Genomic DNA, 19,572 nt, shown 5'->3' with positions numbered 1-19,572 from the left:
TATTCATAGTACTGGATTGCAACTGGTCAAATCTTTGAGGTATCATGATTCTGCAGTTATGTTAGACCCAATAGATAATTAATTTTAATTTTTTTGTTAACTTACACTACAGTCCTGGAAATGTAGAATAATGAACCCTAACACCAATTTAGAGAAAAGGGCAACAGGCTCTGCTTTGGTGACATGTATAAAATGAAAAAGAAGATAGAATAGACTGTAGAATGACAGGAAATTTTGTAATGGAAAGTAAACTGATTTATAAATAGGAAATTAAGTAGAAAATTAAATCCAGAAATAAGGCAGAAAAGGTATTGAAAGGAGAAATTAAATAAGTCAAAAAATATTGGATCATATCCCTCGAAACCCAGGTCAAGTTTCTTAGGGAACTGATAATTGTATACAACATGGGAAATTTAACAGGCTCTGATAATTATATTTGATCGAATATATGATAACAGAACAAGGTATTGCATATATAGAATAAAGCTTTAAAATACTGACTTGATTTGCAGATTTTCAAACAGTGGGGGGGAGGGGGAAAAAAGTAACAGAAAATTGCAACACCCCAAGGCCCAAGAGATGCTTGGAGGTTAGGATATTGTTGTCGAATGTTGCTTGTACTGGATGAAGTGACACGCTTCAGAATGTTGTTTACAACATGAGGTGGGGCCCTATTATAGTTGAGGAGATAGCCCTCCCTCTGGTGGCAGTTTTGCAATTTGAATCATCTCACGAATAGAGTATGGATTCGCTGTGGTTGGTGGTGAGATGCAGTGATCATCCAATGGCTAGGAATGCCCAGCTATGCACCCAATGTGTTTGGTGAGTTGCCCATGTGGCTGATGTAGGGTTTATCTAGTAGGTTGGGCCAGTCTTGGGTTGGTGGTTTGGTCCAAATTGGTCCAACAATAGCAGTCCCTCATGGCCAGCAACCACCTTGTCCCCTACCTTCTTTCGGTGACCTAGGGCAGACCAGCCTGCCCTGTCCGGCTTCTATACTCTCACCGGCAAAAATTGTTCACATTGACGTTGGCCCATCTGAGATAGGAAAAGATCAAGCAACCCCATCTCTCCATGGCTGCTGATATTAAATTGGCATTAACAGGAAGGAACAGAATGTTAAAGGAGAGGAAATTAAAGCTTGAGCTTGATTTCTCCTCTTGGAAAGAAGAGCTTATAGAACAGAATCTGAAGAATCCTTTTGAGTTTTAAGACTTATGGAGAAGCTATTCATGCACGGTATTTGATTCAAGTTCTATACAAATTAACAGAAGGAAATGCAATTTTAACTACTGGAGTTGACAGCATAAGATGTGGGTTGCTCAACGGTACAAGTATAAGATGCCTCGGCAGTGGCTGACGTCGGGAGGATTAGGTGCCATGGGTTTTGGAACGCCGGCGGCGACCGGAGCCATTGTTGCTAAACCTGAGAAAGTGGTGGTGGATATTGATGGAGATGGAAGCTTCATGATGAATGTAAAATAACTGGCAACACTAGGGGTGAAGTTACCCATAAAGATCACAATTCTGAACAACCAACATATGAGAATGCTGGTTCAATGGGATGATACATATAGAAAGGGAAAACAGGTTGAAATAGACATGTTTGGAAGAGGAGAGATGGAGCACAACTGATTTGGGGATGAAGACGATGGAGCTCAATTATGAGGGGGATAGGGGGTTAAGAGAGGATACATTAGGTACTTCACCTTTTAGAAGGGTATTTTGGTATTTAGAAAAAAATATTTGTTGAAGTCAGCATTAAGATATATACCATAAAAAAGACTAACGGTAGGGAGTGTGAGCGTAATTTAGAATTATGCAAGGGGTGTCTCTCTAATAGTGACATTGTAAATTTCTCATTTTGGTCTGTGAATTTGAAATCTATTTTCTCTTTTTATATAATAGATTTCAAATTCACGGACCAGGGACGTATGAGATTGTTCTCATATGTGAACCTGATCCGATCTCCAATCAATAAGGCACAGCAAAGAAGAAATCCCAAAACTATATTTATCAAATTCATGTCCCGCGTGGGATTGCTTATAAATCTATATATAAAAAGAGCAATCGGTGCACAAGATTCCTACTATTGCAGGGTCTGAGAAGAGTAAATGTGTAAATGTACACAATCAAAGCTTATTTATCTATAAATAAAATTATTACAGTAAGAATCCAAGTTGGATTTCGAAAGCCTAGCAACTCACGACCAAAGATTAAAAGCTTGTAGGCTTGAAAGACATAACGACACTAAATAAAAATAAAATGGGGAGTAATTAGGATTTTTAATTTGCATAACATCGCCTCTTGCAACAAATCCATCTTAAAAGAAAGTGAGGTTAAATTAAAAGAACATTTATTTCAATAGAAAGGTAAATTAGTAAAAATGGTTTGAGTCTTCCTTTAGTTATTGTGATCCATTCACAAGAGACTTCAGACGAGTGGGAGAAGATATTTTGGACTTATATTAAAGGGTTTTTTTATATCAATCTCCCCTGTCGTTTGCTGAAATTATATAATCCCCCATGAAAATTGAAAAATTATATTTAAACCCATCCAAACAACAATGTGAGAGGTGTTAGTTTTTGATATGGAAAAGATGATTTTACCCTTCTTTTTCTTCGTTTTGGTTCCTGGTTTCTGTAGTTGGTTTTTTTGTTGCAAGACCTGACAGGGAGGGAGGAGGATGGAAGGGGGGGGGGGGGGGAAAGATGAGGAGAAGATCATGAGTCCTTTGTTTCCGAGGCTCCATGTTAATGATAAAGAGAAAGGGGGTCCAAGGGCACCTCCGAGGAACAAGATGGCTCTTTATGAACAACTCAGTATACCTTCTCAGAGGTTCAATTCGCGTCTGCCGTCTCACAACTGTGGCAGCGTGGTTCCTTCAACGTCCTCGACTCAGGTGGGTTTGATAATTTGTGTGGTTCTTTTTTCGTTTATTGTTATTGAAGGAATTTATTATGAGAATACTTCTCTGAGCTCAATTACTTCACTGAGTGAATAGTTATTCTATTGATTGTGTGCGATTGATGTTTATATATTAAGTTGAGAATACCATGTTCTTCTATTCGAACTCATGTGCATTATGCGAGTCGTTTTTTTGCTGGTGGGAAGTTGTTTATGAGTCATACTTGAGCGATATGGGTTTTGTTTATTGTTTTGATTGGTTTGAGTTGCGGGCTGCTGTGGCAACTGTTGGGTTTAGTGTGCTTCTTCATTAGACCCAAAACAAAGAAGAAGCTCTTTGGAGCGAAAACCGTTGTCTTCAAAGGCTGAATCGATTTTGGTTAAACCTAAAAAGAAGAGAAGCAGAAGAATGGTGTAATATCGTCTTTTTCATCTCAAAAAGACGGGATTAAATGTAATTTTTCAATTTTCAGGTAGGATTATGTAATTTTGACAAAAGACAAGGGAGGTTGATGTAAATCATCTTATACTAAAATTTTATAGGAGTTGTGAATCCTACGATAATGAGTCAGACGTCCCCATTGGATGAAGGAAAAGTTTTTCCTTTTTTCTTTTTCTAAATTTATTTATTTATTTGTCATGAACAATGAAGATTTGGTTCTAGTAATCACATAGGTTGAATTGGCTGATCTGTATCGACATAGACTAATTTTCTTACCTTTCTACCTTTTATTTGTACCGATAGATCAGTAATAATCCGGATCTGCCGATATCGATACCTAAGATCATTGGATCGAAATCCTCTACAGCATCTGAATTTGGCGGAGGTTGGCGGAACCTGATTGCGATGCCAACACGTGGCATATGCCACGTGTATGGTGGATCATTCGTTTAGCCAGTCTAAATGAAAACTCGATCGGGTCAACCAAAACCCCAAAAAGGTAATGGTCTTCGATCCTCCTTCTCTTCTTCTTCTTCTTCTTCTTCTTCTCTCTTCTGGTCGTGCAAAGCAAATACTCTTCCATATCTTCTCCTTCTGCTGATCGATCCTTCCTTTCTCTAGTTTTCTTCCTCTCCCTCCTTACCCTCTTTTGTTAAACCCCCAAAAATTAGGGCAGAAAAATCTCTCCTCTGTGCTGCCCATTTATTAATCAAAAATTGATCATCATCTGTTCCTGCCAAAGAGGCATGGTACAAAAACTCGCACAAATGCACTTGTGTTTGGTAATGGCAATTATTATATCTCAATCTCATATTCTACTGGAGGTGAGATCTGTAGACTTTGCAACAACTCAAATTCTAGACTGAATTAGTTCCCATTTCAAGGCAAAACTCTGTCATGGGAAAGGATAATGACCAAGAACTAAAGTAGGCCTGGGGTCATTTACTTTACAAAACTGAGATCTCTATAGAAAATTGAAAACCTTAAATAAATATTATCTTGCATAAACCACATCATGCAGGTTTTGAGAGAACTGAGATCCTTACCTAACAGAAGACGGTAAGGAGGGAGAAGAAGAAGAAGTGGGGAACAGAGATTTTTCTGCCCTCGGTTTTGGGGGTTTTCCTTCTCTCGAACAGGAAGACAAGAGGAAACAGAGGGATCGATCAGCAGAAGGAGAAGACATGGGAGTGTTTATTTCGTGCGACCAGAAGAGAGAAATGAGGGAGAAGAAGAAGAAGAAGAAGAAGAGTGAAGGATCGAAGACCATAACCGTTTTGGGTTTTTGGTCGACCCGGTCGAGTTATCAAAATTTTCATTTAGACCAGTTAAGGGAATGATCCACCATACACGTGGCCGACGCCATGTGTCGGCATGGCAAGTAGGCTCCGCCAGCCTCCGCCAAGTTCAGACGCTGTAGAGGGTTTCGATCCAAGATCATTGCGCCAAAGTGGAGGATAAAAATAGAAAATGAGATGTTAAATTGAGAGAGAGAGAGAGAGAGAGAGAGAGAGAGAGAGAGAGAGAGAGAGAGAGAGAGAGAGAGAGAGAGAGTTGAGGGTGTTGAATAATTTTGTTCTTCGAAATGGGCATAATAAACGGGCTATAAATAGTCCATAAATATGTTGGGCCGAGTCAAGCTATTAACCGGTCGGTCCCATTTGGGCGCCCATTGAGCTATAGATCAAAATGCTTATTAATTAGGCCAGGCGGATCAGGGCTTTAAAAAGCCTATCGGTCGGGGCCTATAACTGACACCCCTAATTGTGGTATCACGTGAAAGGCGGAAATAATAATCCAATCAAAAGTGGGTAGTCCGATGTGGAGAAATATAGCCTCTCCTTAGTGGCCAGCTTTTAAGAATGAGTTCTACTCAAATCTCTAACAAGTAGTACTACAACCAAGGTTTGATTGGGACAAGGTGTGACAGGGCCAATATTTTGGCAAAAGGGATAGGGTGTGGGAACCTTATGTGATCTCGGTAGCTCCATGTGAAGGGGAAGATGTGAAGATCTCAGTGGCTCCCGCATGAGAGAGATTGTTAAAGTTCCACGCAAAAGGTTGAAGTAATAAAATCCCAATCGAAAGTGGGTAGCTTAATATGGAGACTAATAGGTACTTGTGCACCCTCTCCTTAATAACTGGCTTTTCAAGATGAATTCTATCCAAATGCCTAACATAAACTAGGGTATACTAGAAAGTGTAGGCATCTTAGGCTATTCTTTTTATTTATTTATTTATAATATTTATAAAAAAAATAAAAGCTTTATTGTGAAATGAAAGTGGATGAAGGAGAATGCACATCTGAAGCCATTATGACAAAGGACGAAACATATCCTCTTAGGACATTTCAATTTAATTTCAATCTTCTGAAGCATTAAGAGGTTTGCTGTCTAAGTGATGGTTGTTGTGAATATTTAATTTCTACATATTGAGTAGAGATTGGAACAAAATGGGCAGTGGTTAGGATTTTTTAAATTGCAGAACATGGCCTCTTGCAATAAACCATCTTAAGAGAAAGAGAAATTAAAGTAAATTAAAATAACAATTATTTCAATAGAAAGGAAAAATAGTAAAAATGGATTCAATACCAATTCCAAATAGGGAGTCGCCACTTATGTGAAAGGGCCTAAGACTCGAAATGTGCCTTTATTTAAGAGAGAGAAAGCTAAGACTCGATTGGATAAAGAATAATCCATGTTTCGGATCTTAGATGGGTGTTAGTTTACGAAACGGGAAGGTGTCGGGCATCCGACGCCCCCGACCTGGAGGTCGGTCTCCGTATCTTTTGAACCCAACTCAAGGTTCTAAAATAACAAAGGAAAGTGGGTTATAGGTCACTGAAGGCCCAATTACATAGAAATGACCAATTTTAAAATTACAAATTTCAGCCAATCACAAATATCAGTTCAAATTTCACTCCCTTCTCTTGAAGTTTTCATATATTCCACTCATTTCTCCTTCAAAGTTTAAAATTATTTTGATGTCGTAGATTCTATCAATTGTACCCATGTCGTGAGCTGCCTACCGACTACCGTTAAGTGATGACCCAAAATGTAAAATTTCATTTTAAACCCCAAAATACCCTTATCTTAAAGTGAGATTATATGTTTTTGCTTACCAAGTTTCATCTTCTTCCTCTTCCACCTTAAAGGTGATTTTGATTTTAGGGTTTTGAAGTTTAGTGCGCCACCCTTTGAGTCCATTGCAAATCGGTGTGCCTTCCTCTTCAGATAAAGAACATGTGAATGGCACCTGGTATCCTCTCCATTGAAGAATATAAGTTTCACCATCTACTGGACTTCGAATCTGGATATGTGCGGAGCTTGTCTCTAAAAGCCTTTTATTTTTTCTGAGTTGGCTTACCCATTCATCAAACTCTTCCTCTCTGTCTGTCCTGAAATAGGCTTTCTCCAACTTGGAGTGAACTTCTCTGCAAGTGATTCAACATCATTCTTTGCATTTAGGAGGACAACAACTTCCTTGATTACTGGGTCCCTACCATCCTCGCCATGGACATCTCAGCCATTTTTTCCTTCTCTTTAGGGGTTTTTGACAGGGAACAAATGGGTTTTCAGAACAAAATTAGGGAAGAGATGGGAGGTTTCAGAACCAAAATTGCTTTGATGACTTCCCCTTATTCAACCTCTTCTTTTGAAATTCATAGCGAGTTGCTCCATCGATTGACTTCTTTAGTCTTCTTTGTTTTTGGGTTGAAATCGTCTACAATTCCGATCTCGTACAATTCCATGCAATACCACCTTCAGGCGGTGACACGTGTATTGATACCAATACAATGGTTAAGATCTGGTACAACTAATAAAACATTAAATCAGTGAAGAAGCATTTACATCAGATCTGAACCATTGCATTGGTATCAATACACGTGTCACCGTCTGAAGGTGGTATTTCACGGAATTGTACGAGATCGGAATTACAGACGATTTTTTTCCTTTGTTTTTGTGTTCATATTAGTGAGTCAATGTCAATGTCAATGTCAATTAGATACCATCGTCCCAGAACTACCTATAACTCTGGTTAGGTAGTGAGATTCCAAGTTAGTAACTGCTTACAAACTACACACAGAGACACAAAAAAGCAGAGTGAATTCAATTCACGAAAGGGAAGACGAGAGAAGAGAAGAGGGAGGTGAGTTGCAAGTGTGTTACTTACCATGGATCCGCTGGAGATAAGAGAGAAGCCGAGAACCTGAGGAGGCACTCCTTCCTTCTAAGGATTTCTACTTTAATATGTAGGATTCCTCTTGATTTGTGGATACCATTTGGACAAAGGAGATGGGGTAAAAATGTCATTTGACATGTAACTTTAACAGTGTTAACATCACAGGGGATGAAAGTAATTTTAAACTTTGACACGGGAGGAGAGTGAAATTTACTATAAAAAAATAGACCGAAATCATAAACCTTACAAAGAATCCTAACAGATACATCACCCATACATCATTTGAGCCTCACCTCTAGCTCCCAAACCGACTAATGAAGCAAAAGATTTAAGAAAATGTGGCTAAGAGGAGTCTTGCAGAAAAAAAAAAAAACAAAAATCAAGAACATAGTCGATATTTTGTGATGAGATATCAATCAATCTTGAATCAAATCCTTAAAAGACAATTAGATGAAGAACACATATTACAGACCCATGGAAATGATAGGATGAATTCAGAAATTCTAAACTTAAATCATGCCACATTTATCATAACAATGCATTCACTGATATGAAGATATAAATGGGGTTTAAAATGAGGATTCCACCAAACCAAAATGCAAATTGTTTCAGACATCTAAGAGGGGGAAAAAGTGATGGATCTAAAAGAACCCATCTACAAGATTCATTTCTCATTATCAACAAGAAAAATTAGAATAAGCCATCAAGGATATGAACGAGAAATCAAACCATGTAGTTTGTTCTATATACCTAAAGAGATGATTAAATTTGAATGACCCATCATCAGAGAAGAAATCAGACCATTTAATTTGCTCTAAGAAGATTAAACTTAAATGTTCCTTCATCAGACCATGTAATTTGCTCTGAGGAAGTAAAGAGAAGATTAAACTGAAATGTTCCATCATCAAAGACCAAATCAGACCATGTAATTTACTCTAAAGAAGTAAAGAGGAAATTAAACTCTCAATCAAGAAAGAATTATTAAATCTGGATTGCAAACAAATCATTAATTCACAGAAAAACCAACATAGAAAACCAGTTGAGGGAGAAGATACAACTCTACTTTAGCAAAAACATCAAGGTTCACACTCCCTCTTTGATTTGTTCCTCTCCTTTAACGAAATCAGAGAACAAAACTTGAAAAAAAAAAAAAAAAAAAATTCACTGTAAAACCTCACCACCAACATATCCCTAGTGAAATCTAAGAGAGAAGAAAACCCTAAGATGCCTAAATCTCTTTCTAACCCCTCTTTACGATTTTACCCAAAAACTCTAGAGTTTTCTGCTCTACCCCCCAAAAGTGAGAAGAAACTTTCAGTCTCTCCCCTTTTTCCTTTTTTCTTTTTCTCTTAATAATAATAAGAAAAAAAATCTCCATATTCAGAAGAAAATCAAACTTTTATACTCGGCTTCAGCCTCTAAGGAAGCCACTCGAACATCATCTCTCCTTACTAATTTTTATGATGCCTCCTTGATTTTTAGTGGGTGATAAGTAACTGTAACAGCCAAAGTGCTTGTACCTTCTCTCTTCTAAATCTTTTTTTTTGTAAAATGTGAAAGAAACCCTAAATGTTCGAAATACCTACCTTGCCCCTCCTATTACTTATACTTTTTATTTCTAAAACTATCCTTTTCACCTTTCAAACATTTAAGTGAGAAATTTTTTTCTTTAAAAAAAATCCTAATGGTTCCTGCCCTTCTCTTGCGTGTAACTAATTCTTAGTTCTTTTTTTTAACCAAATGATCCCCCTTCTCTTAATTTCTGATTTTTCAAAAATAACCCCAATATTGTTTTTAAAAGACCCCCCCCCCAAAAAAAGAGGAAATTTTCTTTTACCACCCTAAAAATCTCCATAATGAGGGGTGACCCCCAAAAATGAAAATAAGAGCTTGTATATCTCTCATTTTCATTAGAAAATTTTTAATAAATCCATTTCATTAAAATTAAATCATTAAGTGGTGACGTCAGTAGTGTACTATTATCTAAATGGCCAAATTACCCTTGTGGGGAAGTAAACTTACCGTTATACCCTTCACCTTAAAACCCTCAAATTGGTAGAATAGTTTGCTTTGTCCGAACCTAAAACTCCATCTCTGCTCCAACTACTTGCAAAGAAAAGAGGAAGAGGAAGAAGAAGCTTCGACCAACAGTGAAAGATTTCGTGGTGATTTCTAAATTGAAGAAGCTCAAGAAGACCTAACCCTATCGTCGTTTCGGGCATGGCTACACTTGTATTCCTTTGCTTTATCGTTCACGGTCATGACAATCTATTTGTAGCCACCGAGGCCGTTCATCCTATTGGAATCTGTAGTTCTGGAATTGATATCTACTAATATTCTTAAGTTTTGCATCCTGCCTATAGTGTTCGATCAACCAGCATGTACCTGGTCCAAATTCTGGGTTTATTCAGCCCCAGTAATATCTGCCCCAAAAAAAGGTATTGACCAGTACCAAAAAAAGGGGGTTTCATTTCCAAAATTAAAATAGGAGATCAATCAATTATTTAAGTAGATTTTCTGTCCTATTTCCTATCATATAATGCAATCTATTTCTAGCACATTATGAGGCGATTACGCTGGTAAATCCATATTTAGGGTTTCTGTTCTTAGTGTTTCTTATTAATTCTTTCGCTGGAGATCATTTGATCCTTCTCTCCTTTTCATTATATGTAGAAAATTATGTTTTCAATTAGTATGGCTGGTGGTTTTGGCTGCTGGATTTTGTTGATTTGTGATTTAGAAAGTTCACTTCCTCCCCTTGGTTCCTGGTCCATGTTTGGAGGAGGATGTTGGTTTTTGTTTATGAATTCTTGAAGATTTGACTCTGTTTCTGATATGAATATGATATGTAAAAACGTAAAGACAAATCTAATCAAGTCTGGTCTCGTGATTTGATACAAAGAGGACCATTTGATTGTAGTGGTGGTGAGGCGAAGAGAGATATATTCTTTGATTCAAATGTTAAGCTCAGAGAGATGGAGTTTAAAGATCTAAAAAAATCGCCAGTGATGCCGTCTGCTTTGTTATAGAAAAATTCCTCATTGACTAAGACAGAAATTCCTAAATTGCGACCAGATTTGAGGATTGTAGATGGGTAAATAATCTATCTCCTCTATTATTCTTGTGAACATAATTCTTCGGTACTCGGATAGATTTTGTAGATCTACTTCTCAAAACTTTCTAGTGCATTTATTTTATTCTTTTAGAGGTTAACTAGAAGGGTAAAAAAATCTTTTCATGTTTTAAGTTAAGGGTTCATCTATTTGTAATCGAGCGGGTTACAAACAAAATTTGTAACCAGACATTAGATACCCTAGTACATAGTTTAGTTCAATTTTAATAGAGGGTAATTGACGTAATTTCATCATATTAATTGATTTCCTTTTCCCTAATTCATCCATTTAGTTCAAGGGTATATTAGGAAATCCGACCCCAAGATCCCGTCCCAATCTTCTTTATTCACTTTCCTAATTTAACTCTTTCACCGAAAAAACAATGATATGCTTAACTCATCGTAGCAGTAAAACCAAAAATTGAACTTTCTTTGAAAGAGATCGAGTGTTTCATGAAGGAGATAGAGAAAAGCAATAGTTACACAAGAGAATCGTTGGGTTTGATTTCATATTGCGATAGTTCAACCTATTACAAGATCATGCATCATCCACGTGATTTGTCTTTCCAAATTCCCAATATTCAAATCTAATTCAAAAAAAGTATATTTAAGTTTGATATCAAGGAAATGATATGTAAGGTAGGGGGATTGATTGTAACATTTTACCTATTTTAGATTAGTGATATGGGTGAATTTAGATCTCTCACATAACAATTATGGATTAGTGATATATGTAGATTGCAATAAAAAAAGGATTGATTGGTACCCCTTTCCTTATTAAATAGGATACCCAAAATACTTACTTCATTCAATCTACACATATTCTACTGCAAACCCAATACCACTTTTCACATATGAATATAACCATCCCAATGATCTCCACAATATTAATTATAGGGATGAGCTAGATCGTATAATATTGTGCTTTAACCAGGCCTAATCCAGCCCAACTCAAACCGGCTCTGATATTAACCCTGATTTATATAATTTAATTTAGGGCTATCATCCTATCCTTTTATTCGGAATAATGAAATCTAGGTCATGGTTTCTTATGCTCAAAAATCAATATTTATGACCACTAATTCCAATCCAAATCAAGCGATTAGGCGATCTGATATCTAATTCTTGGTGAAAGAACCAATCTGTTTGGGAGAGGTAAAACTAATATTTGATTCACATGTAATTTGTTATAGATTAAGAATGTATTTGAAATTTAAAAATAAATTGAAGTTAAATTATAAATAAAGTCATTCATATGGTATAAAAAACAAATAATTAAGAAACATGTCTTAATGTGTAAATTACAAGAAGTTCTTCTCCACCTGCGAAAAGTGAGTAACCGACACACCGTTTATTGTTTTTATGACGATAGATTTACCTTAATACCCATAAAATACAAACTTTTAATAAATTTTCATTTAATTCACCAAAAGTGAAATGACAGTTTAATCCTTAAAGTGGCAAGAATAATGATTATCTATTGATGGACATAAAAGAGAGGTTACAACTTATGTTGTAGTCGCCAAAGTGACAAACAGATTAACCCTTAAGTTAATAGTATTACACATTAGGGGCGTGATGAATATTATTTTCATTTTTGGGGGTCACCCCTAATTATAGAGATTTTTAGGGGTGGTACAAGAAAATTTTCAACAAAAAAAATCCTTTTAAGCTTAGAACTTATTTAAAGACCTAAATACCCCACCTATACTACACTCTAGTTCAAGTATTGAAAATTTATTCATATCCCACTATTTCTTTGTTAATATTTTTTTAAATCTTGAAAAAAAAAATCCTTCATTAGTGGCAAAGGAAAACCTATCCTAAAAATTGTGACGCGAGATCAAAAAGGGTTTTGAGGTAAAATTTAGATGTCTACATTTATCTATTAGTTCTTTGAGTGTGTGGTCAACCTTGTATCAGTTTTCGTATTTCATTTTTATAAGAGTTTGTAAACATTAGTATTTATTAAAGTTTTTCAATTTACTTGCTCCATCTCAACTATCTATCTATCTCATAGTTGGTATCAGAGTATATCTCTTTTTTTTTTTTTTTTTTTTTTAACTATTTAAAAAATCTAAAATGTTAAATGATATCACTAATTAATCTTGGACAAATATAACGTCTCTCTGTCATATGTTCATTAACATTCATTGGTTTATATATCAACTGTTGTAGACTTAAGGTAATCAATTCAGCGTTCGATCTGAAAAACTTGAAACCAGTTGAACTCATTTATTAAATGTGTCTGGTCTATTTTTAAGCAAAATTAAGTTAAACCAGACTTAAAGCTCTATTTTTCAATCATAAATAATGACTTCCTTCTTGAAGAATAGTTGGTATAAAAAGTAAGCATCTATCACCATCATTGAAATAAATCTATCAGAGTTGAAGTTGACTTCTTAATAATATCAACGATTTTTATTTTTAATTCTGTCACCAATTGAAGATAATGGGACAAGATTGCTTGAGATTCTTAAACTAGAAAATCCTTAAGGGAGTGTTTAGTTCAAATTTTCCATCAGACCACATTCTAGGGCTTATTAAAATAAAACTGTTTGGTTTTCGTTTCCAAAAAATTGATCCGGACTCAGGGTGTTCAATGAAATCACAAATTACACTAAAAGCCATGACTCAATTGGATTAACCTTAATAGGTAAACCTAGGATCGAGTCACCTGATTCCAGGGTTCATATAAAAACCCTAGAATCAAGGTGACTCCATTTATCGGCCTTTACTATCTCACGTTTACCCTCCTTTGACGAAAAACGATCGCAGCTGAGAAGAAACTGAAAACCGAGTAAGATTTCCCCTCTTTTGTATTTTCTTGTTCTTGTTCTTTTTCTTGTTCTTCTTCTATGTTTTTCTATCTCACGTTTACCCTACTTCCACGAAAAAAGATCACAGTTAAGAAGAAACTAAAAACCAAGTGGATTTGAGGTGAGATTTCCCCTCTTTTGTGCTTTCTTCTTCTTCTTCGTCTGTGTTTTCTTCAAATTATGAAACTTCGGTTTCTACTTTTCTAGTTGTTAAATTTATATATAGGGTTTAGTTCTTATGTTTCTTCTTCATTGTGCAAGATTTACTTGTTGGTTTCGATGATCAACTGAAGAAGGTAGTGAAAATCTATGTGAAGTGTGAGGTATGGTCCTTTCTCTTCTTCAAACCTAGATGTGAAACCACAATTTGATGGTTTTTAAGTTTGAGAGGTAGCATAACATCGATTTTCCCCTTTGGTTCTTCTTCTCTCTCGGATAACTTTTGTTGATGTATGTAGACATTATGGATAGACTATAAATTACTTCTAACAAATAGTTAAACATGGAGGAAAAATCCTCTTTTATAACTCAGTTGTCCATATTTATTATATCTGTCAATAATATGCATTTTAAGCTGTGTTTCTGAGAGTAACAATACTTCTTTTAAGGAATATAAGCTTTCTTACACAATTTGAATATTTGGATTGAAAAATTACCTTAGCAGTCCATGTTATTTATAAAATATTCTGTATCCTGGAACCTCAGAGAGTGACGTGGTGCTTGGGCATCATTCCCAAGAGATAATAAACTAGAATGGACTATGTCTTGTGGAAAAAAAATCTCCTTAGAGCCTAGATACTCTGGGGATAAACTTTAAACCAATAAATCTTATTGATAATGGGATGAATTCCTTGATTTGTCTTGATTCTTTGTGTGGTATTCATGAATCTCAGTGTTGAGTCCATAGTAAAAGTAGCACGTGGTTGAAATTAAATTCTTGTCAGTTGTCAGACTTTATTCCCTGGGTCACCCTATGTTTTCTTCTTCTTTGTTCTGCCTATTCAATTCATTATGATGGATGGTTCTATGAGGCCAATAGGATTGTCTTGCGTTGTTATTAGAATCTAGATTAGTATCATGACATGTTGATCTGGAATTTTTTTAGAGTCTTGTCCAGCCTGAAGCTCCAAATCATTTGATGAGGTCTCTGATTAACTTAATTCCCCATTAATACTTCCATTCAAGGTATTTTTTTAGAAGATACGAGATTCAACTAGGGAGAAAGAATTTTTGTTGTTGTCTCCATTCACTGTTTATGCTCTTCATTCCTATAGCTAACTTTGGATGATAAGATTTGCAGTGAGTTCTAAAAGGTGTTGCTCAATTCTGTTCATTTTCATGCATTTTTATATAGAGTTGCTAGTTAATATTTCAGGCTTCATAAATTGGTGGAAGTAGGATCATGATTGAGTTGTAAGCAAGGATTAAAGTATCGGTATCGATCGTCGTATCGGTCGGTCAAAATTAAGATACGTATCGGAGGGGGTATCGTATCGTATCGGATATACGCTAAGATACACTAAAGATACACACATAAATGGATAGGGAACACATTTTTATACACTTTTGCATAAAAAAATAGTTAAAAAAAGCTATATATAACATGTAGAATGCATAAATACTTAAGTAAAGGGTATCGTATTGATAGACAAATATATTGAGTTGAAAATGTTCAAAATGATGAGGTTTGAGTTTCTTACAATTTTTTCTTTCCTCATTGCCATTGCCACTGTGATGAGTGTCGTGAAGAGTGTCGTGGTGGTTCAAATCCTTGGCTAGGACCTTCTTCTTCTATAGGAGCAACTATGATGATATTCTGCACTTGTCGAATATAGACACAATATTTACCCCAGTCGAAATATTTATGGTAGTGGGTCTCCCATTCATTGTAAAAAAATTAAATTTTTTTTATAGAAGTTGTCGATTAAATGTTTTTAAAGAACATATAAAAAATCAACAAAGTGTGGACCAATATATTTGAGTAGATCTGAGAAATAAAAAAAAAATTGAAACCCTCACTTTTTTGGGGAAAAAATGTGGGTTTCATTTGAAATCATGTATTTAGTAATTATAAGTTATGACATTATTTTTAAGATTTGAATGAACTAAATTTTCTAAAAAAAAAATTTTTTTTGGGGATTTTTAAAAAAAAATTAATTTTGGAATAAAAAATTAAAAATATATATATTTTTGAGAAAAATAAAAAATTTCCATGGAAGTTGTAGGACACTTGTTTTTACATAACATATAAAAAATCTAGAAAACTGTTGATGAGAGTGTGAAGTGTTTGTTTCAAACAACAAAAAATTCACACTTAAGTAGCCGTATCGTATCGATCAGTACGATACGGCTCGATACTGCACGATACCTTCGATACGTACCGATACTCTCGGGAATTTTCAGATTTTCAAAAGTTTGTATCGTAGAGTATCGTACGTATCGGTACCGATACGGTACGACACGATACGTACGATACGTTGATACACAAAAAGAGGCCCAAAATTCCCCGTAGCGCATCGATATGTATCATGCCGATGCCTACCGATACGGATACGTATCGGCCGATACGGCATGATACACACCGATTCTTAAAACCATGGTTGTAAGCATGAGCGAACCCATGAGTTATGCCCTTAAATATTTCAGCAATTACTACTATTTACCAAAGCATGCTATCCATTAGGTCACAAGTTACTGACTCATCACTCATGGTTATTTCAAGCAAGAAATTTTTCGATCGGGGTCATTATCCTATTGATATGAAAATGGGTTAGTTATACAACTTTGCTCCCATTATTTTCATTCTAGCCATTGTAATATGGGAATTTGAGAACTCCTTCCTATTCTTTTTTTCAACTTACAGTTCGATGTTTGAGTTATGAAGGTGATTTTTTTTTTTTTTTTTACCATGGTTTTGTTTTCAATTACTGTTTGAACCTTCCTATATGGAGGCTATGTTTTATAACCTATATGAGGAAATTTTTGATGGACCATATTAAAGTATGTCATCAAGTAATGCTAGTGAAGTCAACAACTCTCAAGTTCCATTATGTATAGGAACTTACGATGTGGCTGTCAAAGAAGCGCAGTTGTTAGAATTTCTGATTCTGCCTGTAACATGAACAAATTATATTACTATTGCCCAGATTTTACGGAAGGAGGTTGTGGCTTCTTCTCTTGGTGTGAACCCGTGGCTGCACCAAATGGGTTTACTATGGCCAAAGATGCTACTCCAATAATTATGGATGAAAAGGAATCTACAAATGAAGTAGATGAAGGAAGAACTGAAAATTTTTACTGAAGAGAACCGTATTATGAAGAATACCCTGAGTGTGATGAGTCATATTGTAATAGCTATACTGGTAGTAATTTTTACATATTTGAATGTATAAAAAAGTAGGTGTTTAAATTTCTGATGAACTATATGGTCCATTATTAGCAATGAAATGATAAGTTGTTTATATTCAGTTAAATCTTGAGTGCATATCTTCTATCTGGTTGTAGGGGAACTCTAATATTAAAAAATATTGTCCACAAACTAATAATTAAAAACAATGGTACTTGCTAGGGTGGAGTGGATACTTGTTCAACAAATATTAATGAGGTCTAAAACTGTTATTTTTATTTTTAATTTAATATCATTTGCTTAAATGATGCAGAGTATTCACATTTTTTGACTTCAGGTTAGTAAGGAGTGAAGATTGGAGAGATAATAGGTGGATGCCATTGTGTTAGGTGCATGCTAAAATCCTCCCAACTATGATTCTAAGTATAATGAATTAAACTGATTGTATCTAGCGATTAGTTCCGATTTAATATATCTCCAAACTAAATAGTTGACATTTATAAATAATATAAAAGATAAAATAAAAAAACTTAATACCTACCCAAACAATTAGGTAAAAAAATCAAAACATGTTTTTTAAGAAAAAATTATGATTCAATACTATATTATTTTTTTTAGATGCACGATACCTATTCTGATACCATTCACCAAAGTCATGCCTTGTAATTTTCTTTTTATTTTATTCCTCTTCAATTTAATATATTTATTTACTAAAAAAAAAAAATTCTACTACACTCTTGGAATTGATAGCTCACGAGTGCCACTCTTTTTTCACCTATTACTAGAAAAAAGAAAAAGAAAAAAATAAAAATAAAGAAGTCCATCTTTGGAACAAATTTTTGTTTTTTGAATTTTTTTTTTCTTTATTATTCTAGCATAACATAATTCATAGACTCACAGGTAACCAAACAGCTTTCCACTCAGAATCAACTGACAGAATTAGGGTAACCAAACAGTTTTTCACCTAAAAGAAAAATGTTCCAAAGAAACTCCTCCATATGAGTTACATCCAGAATCAAAATATGTTCCAATAGAATAATCGAACCAAACACCCCTTAAGGTACTTCACCTTACGTGTCTCAATAGGCCATAAGTTCTGTTGTCCATAGTAAAGAAGTCTGACGAAGATTGTTTATAATAAACAATTAACTAAAAGCGCACAGTATCACTGTAGCCACGGGTTGATCTCAGGGAGGTCGAGATAAATTAATGTAAAGTGCGAACTCAAGCAAAATTCAACTAGAATTAGGAATATGAAATCGCATCTAAACTAGAGACCTAAGTTATTGCCTAACAGAAATAGAGAAAGGTATTAAATAGACAGTGGAATTGATATTGAAACCTAACCAACACAAGTAGAACTTAAAAAAAAAAAAATGATATGGATGAATAGAATAGAGATGTCATTTGAGAATAAGATTCCACCATAAAATTAGATTAAAATCATGAACAAAACATAAAATCAATGTATGAAATAATGGCTTAGGTCTACAGGAAATGCGGCGGACTATGCTAACATATCCGGATTAAAATCGTCTACTCTAAGGGATATTGGCGGATACTGGCAGAGACCTGGTTAGATGATGACACGTGTTGTTGGACACATGTCATAGATCGGGAAGACAGTGCACTACACAAACCAGATCTCTTGCTATCTTCGAACAAAACCCTTTCGAAGGATGAAAGAGGACCCTAGCACTCATTTTGCTATCTTCTTCTTCTCCCTTCTCTCCTTCCTCTGTGACCTCCCTTACGATCTTCTTCTTCTCATTGTTGAACTATAAAATGCATTTTTTCTAAATGAGCTGACAGCAATGCAAGACATTTTCCTTTTGAGTGGCGTAAGGATCAATGATTCAATGTTTAAAGTAGAATGTTTTTTGGAATTCTTTCATGTTCACAACTTCATTCCTTGGAATCTGATATATAATAATGGCTACGATTAACAATGCAATTGAAGATGCTTTTGATCACATATACAAAAAGAGTCCTGCTTGATGCCCAATCACTTGCCAGGGTATAACATGGGCTGAGAGAACATAATTGGGAAAATAGCTTACAGATTAGGCTCTGGCCATGAAGGATAGAATAACAAGAATCTACTGCTAATAAACTGTGAAACCCATACAAAGAAATCTATAAATTTTGTTAGCTACTCACAAGAAAAAAAAAAAAAAAAAAAAACTAAGAGAGAACGCCTCTGCACATACCTTGGGAGCAAATTACTTGTTTCTTCTTATAGGTTTCGTTCGAATTTGAGCTAACAGGTCGTAGATGAAGGGTTTCGTTCAAATGGCTTAGTAGAGGATTTGCACAGGAGACGATTCGCAGAGGAGGGTTTTGTTCAAATCGATGAGCAGAGGATTCGCAGATGAGGGTTTTGTTCAAGTTGTTCGAAATGATGATTCACAGAGCAGGGAGAAGAAGAAGATAGCACGAAGAGCGCTAGGGTCCTCTTTCATCGTTCGAAATGGTTTTGTTCGAAGATAGCAAGAGATCTGGTTCGTGCAGTGCAAGATCTTCCCGATCTACGACACGTGTCGTCATCTGACAAGGCCTCCGTCTGTATTCGCCAATATCCCTCATATTAGACAATTTTTATCCAACATATCCTATGAGTAGTTTTCATTAAACATGTAATGATGAACAATTAAAAACATGAAAATGTAAGGAGACACAAGAGATACGACGACTATAATGCATATATTCCAACCAATGGATGATATGCACTATGAAGAGACATTTAATGTATCGCCTAGGCTAT

At 35.3% G+C, this 19,572-nt stretch overlaps 1 long non-coding RNA gene across 1 annotated transcript; it reads right to left on the bottom strand.

The window, feature by feature from the left end:
- Positions 1 to 18,118: 18,118 nt before the first annotated feature.
- LOC122070587 lies at positions 18,119 to 19,262 on the bottom strand. Its single transcript, XR_006137859.1, has 2 exons — positions 19,019 to 19,262; positions 18,119 to 18,837 (listed from the first exon to the last, which is right to left on the bottom strand). It is a non-coding gene; the product is annotated as an uncharacterized LOC122070587 (long non-coding RNA).
- Between the last annotated feature and the right edge of the window lie 310 nt (positions 19,263 to 19,572).

Source organism: Macadamia integrifolia, unplaced genomic scaffold (genome assembly GCF_013358625.1).
Source record: "Macadamia integrifolia cultivar HAES 741 unplaced genomic scaffold, SCU_Mint_v3 scaffold949, whole genome shotgun sequence".
In the NCBI taxonomy this organism is placed as follows: domain Eukaryota; kingdom Viridiplantae; phylum Streptophyta; class Magnoliopsida; order Proteales; family Proteaceae; genus Macadamia; species Macadamia integrifolia.
This window is presented reverse-complemented; position numbering and strand designations above follow the sequence as displayed.